Raw genomic sequence first — 20,481 nt, 5'->3', positions numbered from 1 at the left:
CATTCTAATTTAGTCATTCCTTACTCCTCCTTCACATCCAAACTTTATCTCTTTAAAGACATTAAGAGTGACATTGAGATCTTGTCTTTTGGCAGTGAAATTCACCTTTCAGTTTGTAAGAGCTGTGATATGAATTTACCTATAAATTGGCTCAAAAAACTAATGAATATCACTAGCTAAATTAAGGCTTGACTTTTAAAAATGCATTCTTAATCATTTCTAGGCTGAGAATGATATCTCATGCCTGTAATCCCCATGCCAGGAGGATTGCTTGAGGCCAAGAGTTCAAGACCAGCCTGGACAACATAGCAAAACCCTGTCTTGACAAAAATAAATAAATAAGCAAGCTGGGCCTGGTGGCACACGCCTGTAGTACCAGCTACTCAGGAGGCCAAGATGGGAGGATCACTTGCACCCAGGAGTTTGAAGCTGCAGTGAATGATGATCACACTTCTGCACTCCAGCCTGGGCAACAAAGCAAGACTCTGACCACCCCCCCAACCAAAAAAAGAGAATTTTCAACAGTGGGCATCTATCAAGAATACTCTGAATAGCTAAAACTAGTTTAGGCACTTTAAGAGGTTGTAGATATGTAAAAATGGAAGATATGATTAGTACCCATTAGGAGCTTACGGTTTAAGGAAAATGCAAGTTTTGACTTCTACAACTATTAAACAGCCATAGTTGGGGAAATTAATACTGTAATTTAGAAGAAAGGGTACAAGGAGGTTTCAGCCTAAAGGAGGATGATGTAAGAAGAAAGGTAAGGGAAGCAATTGGAAGCGTTAAGAAAAACCTCATAAAGGCAGAGAGGAATAATTAAGGAATATTCAGAAACCTGTCACTGTGAGAATTTTTGATGTATGCACCTCATCACCAAGAACTGATAAGACTTAAATCCTACAACTCTTATTATTTTTGGCATTTTCTCAAAGTATAGATTGTGATCTACAGTTTACAGGTTCATTTCTGGACTCCAAAGAAACAAAAATTTTAAATTTCCTTTTTATGGACCACAAATTATACCACATCACTTATATTTACAACTCATGAATAAAACTTGTTTTTATGATTTTGGTCTATTGTTATGTGTTTACAGTCGATGTACATAGTTAGGAGCATCTACCACACCAAAACTGGAGCTTTAAGGGACGGTTTCCTGAACAGTGAGCCTTGAGCCAAACTTAAAGGAATCCGGAATATGCATTGTTAAGTAGGCAGGTAGGTATTCCTGGGGGCAGATGGAACGTGACTTGCACAAAACTATGGAAGTGGTAATAAGGGAATAAAAATTAATTTTATTGCTTTGGTTAGTACCTGTCATTAGTTAGAACATTACAATAATCACCTTTGGAATGGCCTGTTAACACAAATTTAATAATAAATCTCCTTTTCTCTGTTAAATGGACCAGGACAAGTATTGTTCATTGCAAGTTCCTATATTAAAAAAAAAAAAAAAAAGGATATAGCACTATTTTGATCCTTTGATTAATTTATAAAAGTTGACCTAAGTACCGAGGGGGTCTGGGTTGGAGAATATTAAATACATTTTTTTTCACAAGTTCCATGGTACAAAATATGTACCCAGTTTTTCATGAACAAGCCTTTATTAAAAAATCATCCTGACCGATTCATTTCTCATTTTCAAAGTGGGCAATACACCTTCCATATGTCATTCATGTGAAATAACTGTGTGTACTCTGAATAAGATGTAGATGAAAGGATCCATGAGTCTACGTATATTAAAATGAAGGTTGAAGTCTTTAAAGATACCTACCCTGGTATCTTGTGTAATCTTCTATCAGGATTGTATCTCCGTTTCAGTTTGTATGACACTACCTGTTTTGAATAGGATAAAGACTCGTTGTTACTGTCAGGCCTGTTTTCAAACTAAATATTCATCTAGTCCTTTGTGGCTGCCATTTTTATCAGGCATTCAGAACAGCTTCCCTTTGCTGATCTGCCATTTTCCTGCAAATCAGTGTTTCACTTGTATGATTTCTAGTGAGACAAGCTTAGACCTGGCTGCCTTTCTCTCAATAACAGAGAAAAGAAACGTCTCTGGTGCCTATGCTGCAGAGAAAGTTGATTCATGTGTAAATTATCATTTGGCCTTTATTTGCTTGGCCTGTGGAGAGTACACATGCAGATAAAAAGCTCGGTAGGTCAGGGCTCAGTACGTGCAGGTTTCTCCAGTGGCCACAGTGACAGCATTAGAATTGTTGTCACAGATTATCAGACACACTATGATGTCTTATCATTATTTATTTGCAGTGATCTGTGTTAAATAAACTCTAAGACGGGAAATGCATCTATAGTAATAGAATGCCATGTACCTGACCCCTGTTTGTTTTATCAGCTCACATTCTAAATAATAAAAATTGGTTTGGGTTTTCTTGATGTTAGATCTGACATCTATATGTTTCTGCCATCAATGTTTCTGTCTTTGGTCTTTCTCCTCTTTCTTCTACATTATGCTTTAGTTTTATCAAACTTGACTGTTGTCCAAGTTTGTTGTGAACCCTGGGTACTATCTTAGTGACAAATCCTATAAATTAAGGTAGATGTAAAATGCTGTTTGGGGTGTGTATAGCAGCTTCTAGGCACTATGTGGAAATAGTGATGTAAGCAACAGAATCTCTTATCTGTGACTCAGTTGGTTTTCTTATAAGTAAAATCATTTAACACAGACTCATTATTAACTTCACTATTAAAAGAAGTAAATTGTGATTTCTTTTATTTTTTAGTACATCACGTCAATTCTCTAGGTGTAATAGCTAAATCTGAATTTATAAGGTAAATTATTGAATATACATACGAAACTGAGAAATGCATTGAAGGCCAGGTGCAGCGGCTCATGCCTGTAATCCCAGCACTTTGGGAGGCCAAGACAGGCAGGCTACTTGAGCCCAGGAATTCAACACCAGCCTGGGCAACATGGCAAAACTCTGTCTCTACAAAAAATACAAAAATTAGCCAGGCATGGTAATGCATGCCTGTAGTCCCAGCTACCTGGGAGGCTGAGGCAGGAGGATCATTTGAGCCTGGGAGGCAGAAGTTGCAGTGAGCCAAGATTGTGCCATTGCACTCCAGCCTGGGTGACAGAGCGAGACTGTCACAAAAAGGAAAAAAAGAAATGCATTAATCCCAAAATGATATGATGACTTCAGTCTGCTTTTACTGTTAAAGTCTTGTAATATCTGTCATAAGTGTAGAGCTAATATATTATACCTATTTGTGCAACCTTTATTTATTTGTATAATTCATATTATGTATATTTATTGTCACATTATAAGACATATTTTTTTTTTTTTTTGAGGCGAAGTCTCGCTCTGTCGCCCAGGCTGGAGTGCAGTGGCACTATCCCGGCTCACTGCAAGCTCCGCCCCCCAGGTTCGTGTCATTCTCCTGCCTCAGCTTCCCGAGTAGCTGGGACTACAGGTGCCCGCCATCATGCCTGGCTAATTTTTTGTGTTTTTAGTAGAGATGGGGTTTCACTGTGTTAGCCAGGATGAAGCCATATTATTTTTTAAAGTATGTAATAGCCCAGGTGTGATGGCCTCTAACGTACTTAAAAAAATAATATGCCTATAATCTCAGCATTTTGGAGGGCCAAAGCAGGAGGATTGCTTGAGGCCAGGAGTTTGAGACCAGCCTCGCCAACATAATGAGAACCTGTCTCTGCAAAAAATTTTAAAAATTTAGTCAGGCATGGTGGCATGCACCTGTAGTCTTAGCTACTTGGGAAGCCGAGGCAGGAGGATCCCTTGAGCCTGGGATTTTGAGGCTGCAGTGAGCTATGATCATACCACTGCCCCCCACCCCCCCAGCCTGGGTGACAGAGCAAGACCCTACCGCTAAAAAAAAGTATAATAATTAAAAAAAAGTATGTTAGAACCAATGGAGTATGTTTTATAAGGCCTACCTTACTATCAGAACACTACTGATACATGAACCCTTTGGAAAGCTTTCCTCTTATTATAATAAAATCAAATGAGTTAAATTATGCAGTTAGTATTACAAAATACTACCTTTATTTCTTTCTAAAAATAATCACTATTCAAGAAATTATATTTAGAAACAAATTTATTTCACTTGGCCAAAAAGGTATAATATTTCATTGTAACTTCTGATATTCCATTAGGGAAACAATGCACTATTTATTTAGAGTATACTTGTAATTGTAATTAACTATATGGAAATTACATTTAGCTAATTATCACCAAGACCTGAACAAATAGGATGATCTTCCTTCCTTTGCTTTCTGCTGTGCCTCTCGCCACCAAAGCCCAGTTGAGATGTGAAGGGGGGCCAATTCCATTCCATCGTCGTACATGCCCTTAGACAACTCTTTCCCTGTGCAGTCTATCCGATAGCCTTTTTTTATATTCCATATGGAACAAGGGAGAGATGGGTGTATATTCAGCCTACCCATCTATCTCACCTGATCAGCTGAAATAACTTCTTTCCTTATTTCCTCCTAATTTCCCTACTCCACTCCTCCTAGGCTGAAATAATTTACCAAGTTTAGCCTAAATGGAAAAGAAAAATACAGGAGGAAACTTTTAGCTTTCCTTCAGGGGAAGGGGAATGCTAAAGCTCACCTACCTTACCTTTAGTCTCAAATAATAACTGTATAGAAAAGTTTATGTCTGTAACCTGTGAAAACAGTTTGGCACAGGTAAGTGAATTGTTTTATCACTTGATTGACTGAAGTTTATATAGTTTGGTTTCAACCAGGAGAGAGACTGGAGGAAAATAGAAGGGATTTGCTGAATAAGAGAGTTGGTGCTGTGATTCGAATATGTCCCCTCCAAAATTTAGGTGTTGTCAGTGTAACGGTATTGAGAGGTGCGGATTTTGTGGGGTGATTGAGCCATGAGGGTGGGGTCCTAGTCAGTGCAATTAGGTTCCCTTTATAAAAGGGCTTGATGGAGGGAGTTTGTTCCTCTTGTCTGCTTTTTGCCACATGAGGACACAAGAGTTTCTCCCCTCTGGAGGACACAGCCCTCGTCAGACAACCAAACCTGCCAGCACCTTGATTTTGGACTTCCCAGCTTTCAGAACTGTGAGAAATAATTTCTGTTCTTTTCAAATTACTCAGTCTCAGCTGTTTTGTCGTAGCAGCACCGACTGGTCTAAGGCAATGGAGTAAAACTCAAAAGATGGAGTTACAAAAGAGCAGCCTTGCTTAACACCATCTACCATCTACCCAGTGATCATCACTACAGAGTTGGAGCGAGGGAGGGACAGTAACTGTAATGGGGTTTGTCCTGTCAGTGCTCCTGGCACACATGAAAAATTGTGAGAAAAAGATATAATTCTGTTTGTACATTGGTTAACTGATGCCTTACTAAAGACAGTTAGGTGTGTAGGTGTGTATAAATATATTTTATGTATATGTGTATGGTATATAGCATACAAACATAACATTTAAGTGTAAGTATCAACAGTTGTGGCAATTTTCCTAAGATATATCTTAACGCATCTGTGTTGAGATAGGCATGCTATAATTATGACAATTAAAGACATTTAAAAGTAGCAAGCAGATTTGTTTTTATATGTAATAATTTATTTACCCTGGTAGCTGAACTCAATACAGAATCTCCTTTTTAGTTTACTCTTATCCAATATGGGATAACCTGTTTTCATGGAACCCTTTTGTCTACAAGGAAAGAGACCTACTCAGCTAACCCACCCCTAATACTTGGAATGAATTTATAGTTTGTCTCCTAAAGAAGATTCTTACAGAAAATACGTAAGAACTAGATTTCACCCTGAAATCTTAACTTAAGCCAATTAGACTTCATAATGTTGCTCTAATGTGAAATGAATCTGGTATGGGTTATTGTGAGAATACTCATCATCTTGTGATTAGAACATCATTGAAAATTAATATTGATCTACAAAACAGCTACTCTTGCCACTTAGCTCTCATGAGACATATGGTATTTCTCTAGAGTGGTCTCTGTTTATCTCTGATTCCTTGTTTTACTTACCTGCTGACCAGCTTCTTCCCCTTACTTACTCTTTCTGCCCACTCAGTACTTTAGCAAATGCATGGCCTTCAGATCCCTCTAGTCTGACTTGACTTCCTGACTTTTCAGCCACAATCATCCACCGGCCTATTGGTATCATACATTTAAATTTTTAAGAAAATTATTTTTTCTCATCTTTTTCCTCTAGAGCAAGCTTGTCCAACCTGCAGCCCAGGATGGCTTTGAATGTGGTCCAACACAAATCTGTAAACTTTTTAAAAACATTATGAGACTTTTTTGTGATTTTTTTTTTTTTAGCTGATCAGCTATCATTAGTGTTAGCCTATTTTATGTGTGGCCCAAGACAATTTTTCTTCTTCCAGTGTGGCACAGGGAAGCCAAAAGACTGGACACCCCTGACAGGTGATGACCCTCTGAATAGGCTGTACTTAGTTTTGTGCCCCTTCCTGGTTTCAGCAGCTGTGGATAGGAGGTGTAGGGTAATGTGAAACAAAAGATGACCCCTTACTCCTGTCCCTGAAACAGGTCTATAAGCAACGTAGCTTCACTAAAAGGAGTGATTGATGAGCAGGTACTATGATTCATACTTCTCATATATAATCTACCTTAAACAAATTACTGTCCCTGGTTTGGGGCACCAAACCATTGACACGACCCATTGCTTAAATGTTACTTCCTCGAAGAAGTCCCAGACTACACGCTGTATATGCTGCTAGCATATGCTCTCATAGTACTCTGTATTTCTACAAGCATAAAGCTCATCAGTGTTATCTTACTACTTATGCAATGCCTTTCTTCTCTCACAAACTCTCGAAGCCTGTGAAAACAGGGGCCATGTCTTTCCCATTCACCATTCTGTCACCTGTACCTGACCTAATGCTTGGCTCATCATCAGTGTCCAAACATTTGTTAAGTTATTTAGTTATTAAGTGCCTTAACCCTATAGGAATCAACTGTTTTAAATTATAGGCTTAATAATCTTCCAAAACCCGGCTCTCCCTCTAGAACATTTCCACTTCTGACAGTGACATTATCAGTACCCCTCAGACAGGGCAGACTCTGACTAATCTCTTTCCAACATCAAGGCAGTCACCATATTTTATTGGTTCGTTCTTTCTCTCTTATCTATGATTTCTTCTCCATTCCCAGTGCCACCGTCTTAGTCCAGTCTCTTCCTCTTCACCTAACTGGTACCCCTGTCTGTAATCCTTCACTTGCTATTAAATCCTGTACATCTTCCTAAAAAGCAGCTTTTCATACCTCTTTCTCTATGTAAAATACTTCATTTGCTACCCTTCATCTAAACGATGGAATCCAAACTTCTGCGTCCATCACACTCTTGTTCCTGCTAAATCTCTAATTAGGTGTTCTACTACTATCCTGCACAAACTTTCATTCTATCCAAACAAGTCTAACTCTGTTCTCCAAATAATTATAAGCATTTCTACTCACTTCTTTGTTCACTTACCTTCTTGCCCCTTACTTATCTCTGGTCTTCTTTAAAAACTACCATAAGTTCTACTTTCTTCATAAAGACGTCCCCACTACCCAGTCCTCAGCAATCATTTCTTCTTCTAAAGTTAGAGGACTTATTACCTATGTGTGCAGTATGATGATGAAGAGTCTAAGCTACAGTCAAACTGCCTAGGTTCAAATCCTGCCTCCACAAGTTACCATCTAGGTAACTAAGCAAGTTATTATACTTAACTCCAGTAAACTTTAGCTGTATCATCTCTAAATGACAGCAATAATAGCACTTACATATTGTGAGAATTCAATGTAGTAATGCATCTAAAGCATAGTGAGTATTCAATAAATGTTTTCTATGAAATTATTTGTACACTATTGATTAACTTTTTAAATTCCTGTTATATGCTAGATAGAAACTGTATAAAGAAGTTAAGATTTTAAAAAAAAACCTCTATTCTATCTCCCAATTAGATTGTAAGACCCTTACAATTCATTCATTCTGTCCATACATATTATTGAATAACTGATACCTTCAAAACACTGTGCCAGGTACAAGGAATTACAAGGCGACAAAGTGGAACTTCAGGTGCGTTGTGAAAGAAGAGTAGGGGTAGTTTAGTACTGCGGAAGCAAGAATATAAGTTAACAAATGAGTGGATAGACATGTTTATAATGAATTTAGAGAAAAAAGCCTCTTACATATAGAACGAGTGTCCTTGACCTTCAAGACCATTATAACTACAGCCCTTGTTATTGTGCCTTGCACATGGTAAGAACTCAATAAATGTTTATTGGCATCAGTGAGCATGGTGGTGATGATGAAGACTTCAGAGCACCACAATTTCCAGCCTCTCTTTAGAGCTGTTAACTTTATTTGGCTTCTTTACTTCTTCATTTTCCACTGAATGAATGCCAGAAAGTCTTTTTCAAATTTTTTTCTGTCTCATCAAGACTTAGATAATGTCTGCTTCTTTTGGTAGCTAAACATCTCCCAAACTCAGTTTCAGGCTGCAGTGAGAAGACACTGTATTATGGTATTGCCAATGGAAACCACTTCACATTTGGGCAACATCATGATGTCTAAGTGGCTCAGATTCAAGTTTAAGGATAGATTCTGGTTCCTGCACATTTGCTGTCAAAAACCACTTTATAAGAGCCAAACTGTGGACTCCTTCCAAGTGTTAGGCACTATTAGAAGTACCATTAAAGTACAGCAGAGTTTCAAAAGATTACAAAATTCTGATTTTTTTTAATATAACGTGTTTAATGATACTTCCATGAAATTTTACTCAGTCCCTTGTTTCTCTCATGGGGCTAAAGGTAGTTGAAATCTCCTTTTTATATAGCATCACAGGTTTTCTAGAGAACTCCAACTTGGAACTTGATAAAAATTATGTACTGTTTAATACAACAGTGAATATATAGAACAATTGTGGTTTTCAAATGAAACTTTGAAATAAAACTTCAAGAAGACATATAATTGTTTTTTATGCTGTATATCTTAGTTATCCCCACCCCCACCCCCACCCCCACCTACCAACCATACCCTATCCCTGTGTGCTTCCTTTGGTCACCCTGCAGGAAACAAGACACGTTAGACATCATAGTTAAAAATAAAGATTTTTATAGGACGAGAAACTGTTTAGAAATAAAGGTAATTGGCCATCAGCCTATGATGTGACAATTACATTAATTTAGCATAAAATTTATCTTTGAGCTTCCTAACACTCAAGGCAAAAAAGGAAATAAATGGCTGACAGTATCTTTCTCACCTGAAAAGCAAAAACATATAGGCTCATCTGAAAAGATATTTTCTTACAATAAATGCCAAAGAAGTCATCACATATTATTTCCTTATAAGCAATTATTTGTGAAATGATTTATTTAGTTTCTACCTTCCCCATTAGAATATAAACTTTTTGAAGGCAGTGACCACATCTTTTTTGTTAACTACCATAATCTGCAGCTCATAGAAAAAATGTTGATTGAAATGAAAACGAAATGAAATGAAATCACACAGATTCTTGTCAAAGAAACATAGACTAACAATGGCCATTATCTTCCACCTATTTTTTATATCAATGATCAGTAAAAGACTGTAATGTAACATTAAATCATGACTCACATGGGAGGCCACACTGATTTTTATTATACTTATCATAACTTTACTATGACCAAAGATGGAAAAATCTAGAAAATTGACCATTTAAATGTACCTTAAACTTATCTCTTAAATATTATTGTCCTAACCACATTTTTGGCAGGAGCTGAATGTTCAAGAATTCAAGGGTAAGACCTCTACTGAGAGTCTTAAATTGACCATGTCTTGGTGTTTTGACTCAGAGAGATCTCAGACAAGCTGATAGTACAGTTGGTATTATTCTGCTAGAAACATTAAGAAGTCTAACTTAAAACTGAATGGAAGGCCATCCAACCTTCACAGAGGAAAAAATAGATATCCTTGTACTTGTCTAATATAGATAATAGCCATTCATTTACCAAAAAAGTATCAAAAGTAGGGAGCATTATTTTAAAGATAACAATGCATATTGTATAGCAAATTTGGTTACTGTTGTTTTTAGCTGAAAGATTTCTATATTAGTTTACTGTGCCAAGGGTACTGTGTAGTAGAAATACAGCCTAGGGATTGAATCAAAGTTTGTAATGCAAAGTCATTTTCATTACAGGCAGAATTTATCTAACAATGACTTCTCATATAACACACTGAAATTTCATTTTAATGCCACTTACATAAAGTGCAATTTGGAATAAGGCAGGTGAGTCTTGGATTCTTCCAAGGGAAATTAGTACTGTAATCTCCTAAAGGATGACACCTATGTCTTCTTTTACTTTATATGCTCATTGCCTAACAGTGTCTGGCATATACAAGGCACTTAGGAAATGTTTGGACTAAAATTAATCAAGCTTGTATAAGGTTATGGCATAACCTGTGTTCTTCAGCACAGCATTGTACTTAGACCACAAGGTACTGATTTTTTTTTTAACATTTCTATATTAGGACGTAATTATCATAACCATTTTTCTAATATATTTGCTGTTGATTGCTGACAAAGTGTAAGACATGTCATGAAAGATCAAATATGATAGGTCTAGAAAAAAGACAGGAAGGTCTAATGGAACTTACTATCCAGCTTGCTTACTAGCATTAGGCCAGTAGCCTAATCCATCTATCTTACCAACAGTAACTGCATCCCAGTTGTCCCACTTCCTGTGCAGTTTTTCTGAGAATAATTGCAGATGCCTAACAAAATCAAAAGGAAGCAGTTTGCTACTGCAAACTAGTTGGGAGTTTGCTACTATTATCTGTGGCCTGAGAGAGGCCATCGTCTTTATGGTATTGATATTCCATCCATCTTATCTCAGATCTACAGATACTGGAGAGTGTTAACTTACTCCCATTTACAATTTTCAGTCTTCTCTTTGACATATGGAAGTCGCACTTTTTACAGAGGCTCATCTTCCATATCCGCAGTTCACACTTACTGAGGCATGACGCATGCTAGGCAACTAACCCCTGGTGGGGAGTGAGGACAGCATGGAAAAATGAAAAAGACATGGGTGGTTCCTGACCTTAACAAGCTCTAGCTAACAAATGAATAGCTCTGGTATCCCCAGATTGAAACACAGGAGTCCTCCAAAATTAAGTTTAAAAAAAAAAACTTATAAATGATTGTGCAACGGCCTAAGCTACATCCTGAACAAATTTTAAAACTCTGCCATATAGTGCTGTGGGTAGTGTTGGTCTATCTTTGTTTGAGGAAACAAAAGAAAGATGTGTGGAGTGTTGCTTTTTTGTTTCTTTTAAAAATCTATTTAAATGTGAAGATATGTTAAAAATCAAAATAATGAACAGTGTCTTACTTCTTCCTTTTACCATACTTTTCCGAAGTAAGTGTGAATAGTACATGAATCCTTAAAATTATTTCCATGGAATAGAGATAGCACTTTTTAGTGAGAATACTATTAATACAGAAGCCAGAAAGTGGCATTGAATTCAGTTTTTAACCAAATACACAGTTAAAATTATGTTTCCTCTATTTCCAAAAGCTTTTAACAATCATGTTTTTTATGATCATTTCACTGAAATGATTGGGTTACTGAGAATAACAGGCTTATAGCAGGTTAGAAGCAAAATGTGCATTATCTTGTCATTTTTAATGTTTGGAACTTAGCACCTACATTTTTTTAAAAGCATTTAAATAATTTTGAAATTTTAAAATTTTTCATAACAGTGTATTCTTTTCTCTGGAAAATATAACATTTGAAGTTAACTACTTATCTCAGAAAATGTCTGTAATTCATTTTTAATTCAGTTTAACATTTATGGAGCTCTCACTACATCAAGACTTTACCAGTCAGTCAGTCAACAAATGTTTATTGCATGCCTCTCTGTGTGAGGCACTCTTCTAGGCACTGGGAGGAGACACAGTGCAGACATAGAAAAGTTCCTGCCCTGAAGGAGTTTACATTTTAGTCAGAGAAGAGGGATAATAAACATGAGCCAAGATACAAGCTAGTGAATAAACACCCAAACAAATAAATGATTTCGTGTATTAGTAAGTGTTACAACAAACATTTAACGGGATAATGGGATGAAGAGTGACTGAGACAGGAATTGAGGAAGTAGGAAAGTGGCTTTCCTTTAGCTAAGGGTGTCATATGTGGCCCTTCCATTTTTTTCATACTTTGAGGCCGTCTAGTCCCTAGTCCTGTGGCTGCTACTGCACTTCATTTAACTACTTAAAAACAATGTACAGTCTTTGTACTACAGAGTAATATAACATCACTGACTTAGGTTGTTTTCTCCAGGAAAATTGACAAAAACACACTAATCCAACCAAATGTCTTGCCCTTTCCCTTGCGTATTACTGACTGGTCTTTAAAGGTGAAACTTCTCTAAGCTATGGAAGGGGAATGAGATGATGGGCACCAGAGGAAAAAAATAACAAGCCCTCACTATGGGCCCTAAAGAGAGGTAATTTGAAGGTGACACAAGGATTAAGGACTCAAATACTTAGTGACAGAGTTACTGACCATAGTGAGAAAGTGAGGAAAATGGATACTAAGGACAGCATAAAGTTTTCCATTACTGGCATATTATAACTGTGAAGGTGTCCTATACATTGGTTCAAGCCAGCTTCTAGTTTATATATTTACGTGGTCATTTATATGCAAATGATAATATTAACTAAAGAAACAAGCTCTTAGAGATAATCTAGAGAATAAAGAACACAAAAATCCCATATATCTGAAACTGACAATTAATGTATCTATTTGGATGGTGCTTCAGAATGTATAAAATCCTTTCACAAATATTATCTCACAGAGTCCTCAAGAACAATGGTGTGAAATGGTACTATTATTATCTCAATTTTATACATGAAGAAACAGAGGCTCTGCAAGGTGATTTGTGCAGAATCATAAAGCTACAAAGTGTTAGAAGTAGATGTCTCACCCAAAGATGATGTTTACCAGTCCAGGGTGCTTTCCACTACACTGCAGGCTACAAAAGATATTTTCAAAGGGAACCAGGAACCAGACACAAAAAAGTAGTAGTCAGAGTGGTGATAGGATTGTGAATCTGAAGCTATGACTAACATGTCAGTGAGAAAGTAATCGGCAGTATCTTTTGGCAACAGAAGGCTGCAGGCATAAGACGGGAAAAATGGTTCTCAGAATGCAGTCAGAAAACTAATCAATGATTTTTTAAAAGAAAGTTTCTACACAGCAAAGTGATGATAAGTTTTACAGGTAACAAGGAGGGATTTGATAAGGAGGAATGGAGGGGTCTTATGCCAAGGGTGTCTTCAAATATTTTATGAAAAACAGATATTAGCAATTAAATAGGTAGTCAAGATAAATAAGAAGCTTGGAAAAACATAGTATGCTAAAAGGAATGGGGGAATATCATAAAAAATATCATGATATTTTTTATATATCAGGAAAAAGACATTTTTTATGTGATGTTCCCACAACTAGGCATTCTGAAGTAGAAAGAACATTTCTGTGATCTGTTGAGAAAGAAAGCATGGACACAAATAAGGGAAGACATGTCAGGCTGAAGAAAGAAAGATTATAGAAAAAATATGCTCCTACAGCATTCTCCCTTACAGTATGGCATAGTGTTACTGACTGCAAAATAAAGATAAGAAGGACCACAGGCTTCACCTTAGAGGGAGTTCTTCAAATTTCAACTATTACACAGAGCCCTTGCTTATGGTCACCATAAACTCTTTTCTGGTGGCCACTGGAAAACTAGATGCCATTAAGATTTTCAAGAAGTTAATTACCATAAAAAATGACTCAGACTTACCAGTTTTCTTTTTTTTCTGTTTTCTGAATAGCACTAGATTATAAGCTCTTCAAGGACAGACTATGTCTCATGCATTTTTGTATCTTCACACCTAGCACAGTGTCCAGCATACAAGAGTAATTCAATACATGTTTATTGAACTGAACTAAATTATTTTAAAATGCAAAATCAGGAGCCCCTATCTGAGTCAGTCATTCATTCAAGTGACTCAACATACTCACCCTAGGGCCAAAAACATGAGTGTGAGCCCAGTCACTGGCACTTGCCAATTCTATGGGCTTTGGCAGTTCATTTAATCTCTTTGGTCAGTTTCTGTGTCTATAATTTAGAGGTAATATATTCTGCATCACCAGCCTCACTGGTTTGTTATAAGGATAGGCTCTAATAATATATATGAAGATAACCAGAAACTATCAAGTGCTATACAAATAACTGTATTTTTCTGTGAAACCAGTAGTGCCAAGATGCTCCAGTAATAGACAGAACTCCTTGGTCAAATGCTGGGTTCAATAAAGTTAAGCAGTCTTCTTAATGAGCAGGCCTTCTCAGAATCTTTCACTTGGAAATCAATATTACAAAAGAAGAATTAGTGTCTTTTTATATGTGACCAGAAGAAAACATCTGGTTCATATAAGTTGTACCAAAATATTCAAATAACAATCCTCACTCTCATTTTTCAAACAGGATCATGTTAGGCACTATACTTGCACTTTACATACATCAACTTTAACTCTCATTACAAATCCTGTAATGTAAGTATTACTTTTATTGGCCCCATTTTTACATATTAAAAAAGAGAGATTAAATAACTTGCACAGGGTTAAAGCTGATAGAAAACATCTTACATTTAAGGAAACTAGCACTAAGAAATGGGACATAAGCAACATGTGCTCTTTCTCATTTTTGTTCTCTCCTTTTTTTCCACCTGCTACAACTCTAGTTCATGTCTACATTACCTCTAGACCAAAATTTTCCAAAGTGCGTTTTGTAAAGTAAAAGTCCTCAAAACTATCCCAGGAGAAACTCATTGGTCAAATATGTTTGGGAGATGGTACACATTAAATTCCTTCTGTGTGTCCTAGTGTACATCAGCACATTGAAGCCTTTAAATCAGAACTTTAAATCAGAAACTGTTGATATCCTACAAAGCCAGAGTTCCATGGAATAAACTTTAGGAAATGGTGACTATTGAATAAGTCAACCAGTTATATACCATCTGACTACCAACAAATCTAGAGTACCATCTTCACCATGAACTATATGTAAAATTGTTGGAAATAGACAGTTGATTTGGTAATTTTGCTAAATGTGGTCAACCAATTTCCTAAAGATTCTCTAATATAATTTTTCCCAACTCTGACAGCAACTGATAAAATAAAAGATGACAGAAATCCAGATCACTTTTTAATCTGAGAAATAGTACACTAATAGAGGATTGAGTTTATTTTACTTAGTCAAAATTATTATTCTAATTATTAAAAATGAGTTTAAATCAGTGATTTTCAACCGGTGTAAGCATTTCAACTTCAAAGGGAGGCCGATGATGGAAGAACTACTTCTTCCAATTTTCCTTTGAAAAACCAGGAGAAAATTGAAGACTAATTTATTTATTCTCAGCACACCAGGATCCTCCAATTAAGAGTTACTTAAAACTTCTTTGTATTAGGACAGTTTAGTACCAAACCATATTTGAACTTCAAGTACCTTTTGCATCAACTCAAATAAAAAATACTGTATTTTATCCTTTTATTCTTGGAAAACATTAGGTCTGTTGCCTATTTTTGTTACTTCATTTTCATATCTCTTGTTAAAATGTCATAGAGTTTAAATTATTACATGCTCATTAGTTCTGCTGCCTTGGGATGTAATGACTCATATTAGTAGTCTATATAATAAAAAAGGTTGATGAATTTTCACTGGACTGTCCTTTTGGGACTATAATTCTCAACGTTCTCAGGAAATTTTGCCTATCATTAGTGATAAAGTGATCTTACACTGTCTTTATCATTGCCAAGTTCACGAGTTCCACAGCTATCTATGTTACCTATGAATGTTGAACATAACACCATATTCATCTGGCAAGTACTTTACTTGAAGAGTCACCAAGGATACATGATGAGAATGTCACCATTTTATAAGCAAATAGGGTGATTTTGTAATATTGCTAACATTTATTTTAGATTGGTCTTTGCAAATTAATAAATGAGTCTGTTTTCTTAAAGCAGAATTACCAAGCACCATCCAGTTATTCCAGACATATTATTTTGCCAAATTTTAAAATAATTGATGACTAGAGGGAAAAAAAAGACTGATATCGACTGATTAGCTCAGTTTCTAGTACTTCTAGAAAGGTTTAATCTCTGGCAAGGCCAATGATTTTGCATAAAGATAAAAAACTGTGTCCTAGGGCAATGAGTTTTATTCATTGATATAAACTAAATATTCTATTTGTATATAAAGTATGGTTCTTTCATTATTATATTTGTATATGAAGTCTAGTACCCTTTTAATTTAATTTTATTTTTTTTGAGACAGAGTCCCACTCAGTCGCCCAGGCTGGAGTGCAGTGGTGCAATCTCGGCTCACTGCAACCTCCGCCTCCCAGGCTCAAGCCATTCTCTTGCCTCAGCCTCCCAGGTAGCTGGGATTACAGGCGCCCACCACCATGCCCGGCTAATTTTTGTATTTTTAGTAGAGATGGGTTTTCACCATGTTGGCCAGGCTGGTCTTGAACCCATCACCTCAAGCGATCCACCCACCTCAGCCTCCCAAAGTGCTGGGATTGCAGGCATCAGCCACCACAACCGGCCGCCCTTTTAATTTTTTATTCTGATTGGTTTTGTAGATATAAATTTTATATATAATAAAATCAAATCTACAGTATACAAATAATTGAGTTTTTAAAATTGTGTATATCTATTGTAACTACCACCCTAATAAAGATCTAGAACATTTCCATCACCCCCAAACTTTTCTTACTTCCTTTCAGTCGATTCCCCTTCTACACCCCACCTCACCCTGCAACCTCTGTTCTAATTTCTATCTCCTTAGATGTTTTTTGCCTGCTCTGAAATGTCATATGAATGACATATACAGCATATACTCATTTCCAAGCTGTTACATGTATTAATAGTTGGTTCTTTTTTTAATTATTAAGTAGTGTCCATTTTGGAAATATATCACAATTTGCTTATGCATGTTCCTGTTCATGGACATTTGTGCCATTTACAGTTTTTGGCTTTTATAAGTAAAGCTTCTGTGAACATTTTCATACACACCTTTTTGTAGACATTTGTTTTCTGTTGAATCAATAGTAGTGGGAATGCTTAATCACAGGGTAGATAGATACATTTCATTTTATTAAAAACTGCCACATAATTGCCCAAAGTATTACTCATTACTCCCATGAGTAATACCTGAGAGTTGTAGTTTAGTCGCTCCATGTCCTTACCAACATTGGGATTATAGTATTTCAATTTAGTTTTAATTGAAGTGCCTAGTCCATTTAAATTTCCTGTAATTATTGATATGTTTGGATTTGTGTCTACCAGTATGCTATTTATTTTCTCTTTGTACCATCACTTCCTCTGTTCTCTTTCTCCTTTTCTGCCTTCTTTTGAGTTAAATTTTTTGGTATTTTATTTTCATTGTTCTGAGGTCATTTTAGCTATACCTTTTGTAATGTTTTTAATAGTTGATCTAGGGATTTAGGATTGGTCTCTGCATCCTCATCTTCTCATAGTCTTAGAGTTAATATTGTATAATTTCATGGAAAATTGAAGGGGCTTACATAGTATAATTCCACCGGTATAATAACCTCCTGTTTTTTATATTATTGTTGTCATATCTCTTACATCCATATGCATTAAAATCAAATAATATATTGTTATAACTTTTGTGTTTAAGATTCAGTTATATTTTTAAATAAAATAACAGAAGAAAAACATACTCTTTATTTTTATACTCATGTTTATCATTTCTAGTGCTGGGCATTGCTTCTTGTAGATTAGAGTTTTATCTTGTGTCATTTCCTTTCAGCCTAAAGAACTTATTCTGTCATGTCTTGTAATGTGGATCTGTCTGCAGTATATTCTCTCAGTTTTTGTTTATCTAAAAATTTCTTTATTTTACCTTAATTTTAGTTAAAAGGCATTTTCTGTGGTTGAAAATCATATTCTTGGCCAGGCACAGTGGCTCACACCTATAATCCCAGCACTTTGAGAGACATTGGCAGAAGGATAACTTGAGCCCAGGAGTTTGAGACCAGCCTAGGCAAAATAGTGCAACCCCTGTCTCTACAAAAAATAAAAAATTAGCCAAGCATAGTGGTACACTCCTGTAGTCCCATCTACTCAGGAGGCTGAGATGGGAGGGTTGCTTGAGCCCAGGAGTCCAAGGCTGTCTTGAGCCCTGGTTGCACAACTGCACTCCAGCCTGAGTGACACAGCAAGACCCTGTCTCAAAAAAAAAAAAAAAGTGTTCTTTCAGTATTTGAAAGTTGTCATTTCATTGTTTTCTGGCCTCTATTGCTTCTGATGAGAAATCAGCTGTCATCTCTATTATTGTTAAGCTGTATATAGTGTGTATTTTTTTCCATGTTTTTTTTGTTTTTGTTTTTTTTCTGAGACCTGATCTTGCTCTGTCACCAAGGCTAGAGTACAGTGGGACAGTCATAGCTCACCGCAGCCTTGATCTCCTGGGTTCAAGCAATCCTCCTGCCTCAGCCTCCCAAGTAGCTGGGGTTATAGGCATGCACGACCATGCCTGGATAATTTTTTTTTTCTTTTTAGTAGAGAAAGGTCTCGCTATGTTACCCAAGCTGGACTCAAACTCCTGAGCTCGAGGGATCCTCTCACTTGGCCTCCCAAAGTGCTGGATTACAAGCATTAGCCACCATGCCCAGCCTAGTTGTGGATTTTCTTTGCATTTATCCTGTTTAGTATTTGCTGGGCTTCTTTGATTCTTAAGTTAATGTTTTTCACCAAATTTGGGATTCAGGAATATAATTTCTTCAAATATTTTTTTTCTCTGCTATTCTCTGTTTTCTCTACTCTGGGACTCCAATTACATATAAATTAGTTGACTTGATACTGCTTCACAGGTCACTTATGCTTTGTTTATCTTTTTTCCCAATCTGTTTTTCCCCTCTTCTTTAGTTTATATGATTCCCATTGATCATTTTTCAAGTTCACTGACGTTTTCTTCAGTCTTTTCCAATCTGTTATTAAGTCCATCCAGTGAATTTTTCTTTCAGATATCATACTTTATAGTTCAGCAATCACCATTTGGTGTTCTAAGGTTTCAATTTGTCTGTTATTCTATTTTTAGCCCATTATAGCCACTTCCTCAAGTCCTTGAACGTGTATATAATAGTTTATTTAAAGTCTTTGTTTGCTAATTCCAACATTTGGGTCATCTTCAAGTCTGTTTCTGTAGTTTCCTTTTTTTTTTTCCCTTCATGATATGTTCCAAGTTGTTATTTCTGAACAGTAGGATTATTGATGATTTCAGTTTTTTTTAACTTATATGTTTTCTACTTTTTTCTATAACAGGTAGAACAGTAAAGTCCTTTCTTTTTTCTTTGCATACTCAGTAAGTTCTTATTATATGTTGGACATTCTGAATGATGAGTTGTTGAGTCTCTGGATCCTGTCATATTCTTCTGAAGAGTGTTGGTTTTTGTTCTAGTGGGCATCTGGTGGCTGATTACCTTGCCTATGTTCAGGCTTGGTTTTACAACTTGCTATGATGAGTTTTGCCCTTAATTTTACAGTAAACACTGGGACCTGTGACCTTATCTTTATTCCTAAGGAATGGCCTTTATGGGTTTCAGGAAAAAGCCTGAGGTATTCATCAAGCCTCTTTAATTTGGCAAGATACCAAGTCTAAACCATCTGTCCTGCAGTGGGCAGCAGCCTAAATCTCTGCTTATGTTCTTCAGACTTCTAGCTGTAAGCCTTTTGTCAGCTCCTTTGAGTCTTCCCATGCAAACACAGTTCAAAATTCAACCAAAAAAAAAGAATTTTTACACAGATTTGGAATTATTCCCATTCATAGTTGGTGCCTTTTTGTTAGGAATTTACCTTCCTGGTTTCCAGCTGTTCTGGCATCCCCAGACTCCATCCTTTGACACCTTAAGCCAATAAAATTGCAGCCTTTTTGCTTGGGTTCTGGCTAGCCGGCACATTCGGGAAGGCAAGTTCTCTCAGCTGAAGGGCCACTCAGTGCAGAGGCCTTCTTTGAAGGGTTTAATCTCTTCCAATCTCTGCCTGTTTTTGGTTGCTTCTCCAATCCTATCAAATAGATGTATTTTATATTTTGTCCAGAGTTTATCATTGTGACCAATGTGAGGGTTAACCAATTGCCAGGATAAGAACCCTCAGTATAGTGTCATTTTTAAAAATGCATTTGTTTTGAAATATGGTTAGCTTTTCCATTAATAAAATAATGCATTTTTAAACAAAAATAATAATAAAATGAATGTTTATGTGTCAGAAAAAAACGTCTGAAAAGATATGTTCCAAGTTGTTGTTTCTGAACAGTAGGATTATTGGTGATTTCAATTTTTTTTAACTTATATGTTTTCTACTTTTTCTATAACAAACATAGGTAGAACAGTAAAGTCCTTTCTTTGTTCTCCTGGGTAAATAATTTGTTTATAATGACTCTTTATAATAA

The 20,481-nt window shown here is 36.2% G+C and overlaps 1 protein-coding gene across 2 annotated transcripts in view; it reads left to right on the top strand.

Moving 5' to 3' along the window:
- FAM172A (family with sequence similarity 172 member A) overlaps positions 1–20,481 on the top strand; it is a 481,319-nt gene that overhangs the window by 424,611 nt on the left and 36,227 nt on the right. The window lies entirely within an intron of this gene.

The sequence above is a fragment of the Nomascus leucogenys genome, chromosome 2 (assembly GCF_006542625.1).
Source record: "Nomascus leucogenys isolate Asia chromosome 2, Asia_NLE_v1, whole genome shotgun sequence".
Taxonomy (NCBI): Eukaryota; Metazoa; Chordata; class Mammalia; order Primates; family Hylobatidae; genus Nomascus; species Nomascus leucogenys.
The sequence above is the reverse complement of the archived record's forward strand: the minus strand, read 5'-3'. Positions and strand labels throughout refer to the sequence as shown.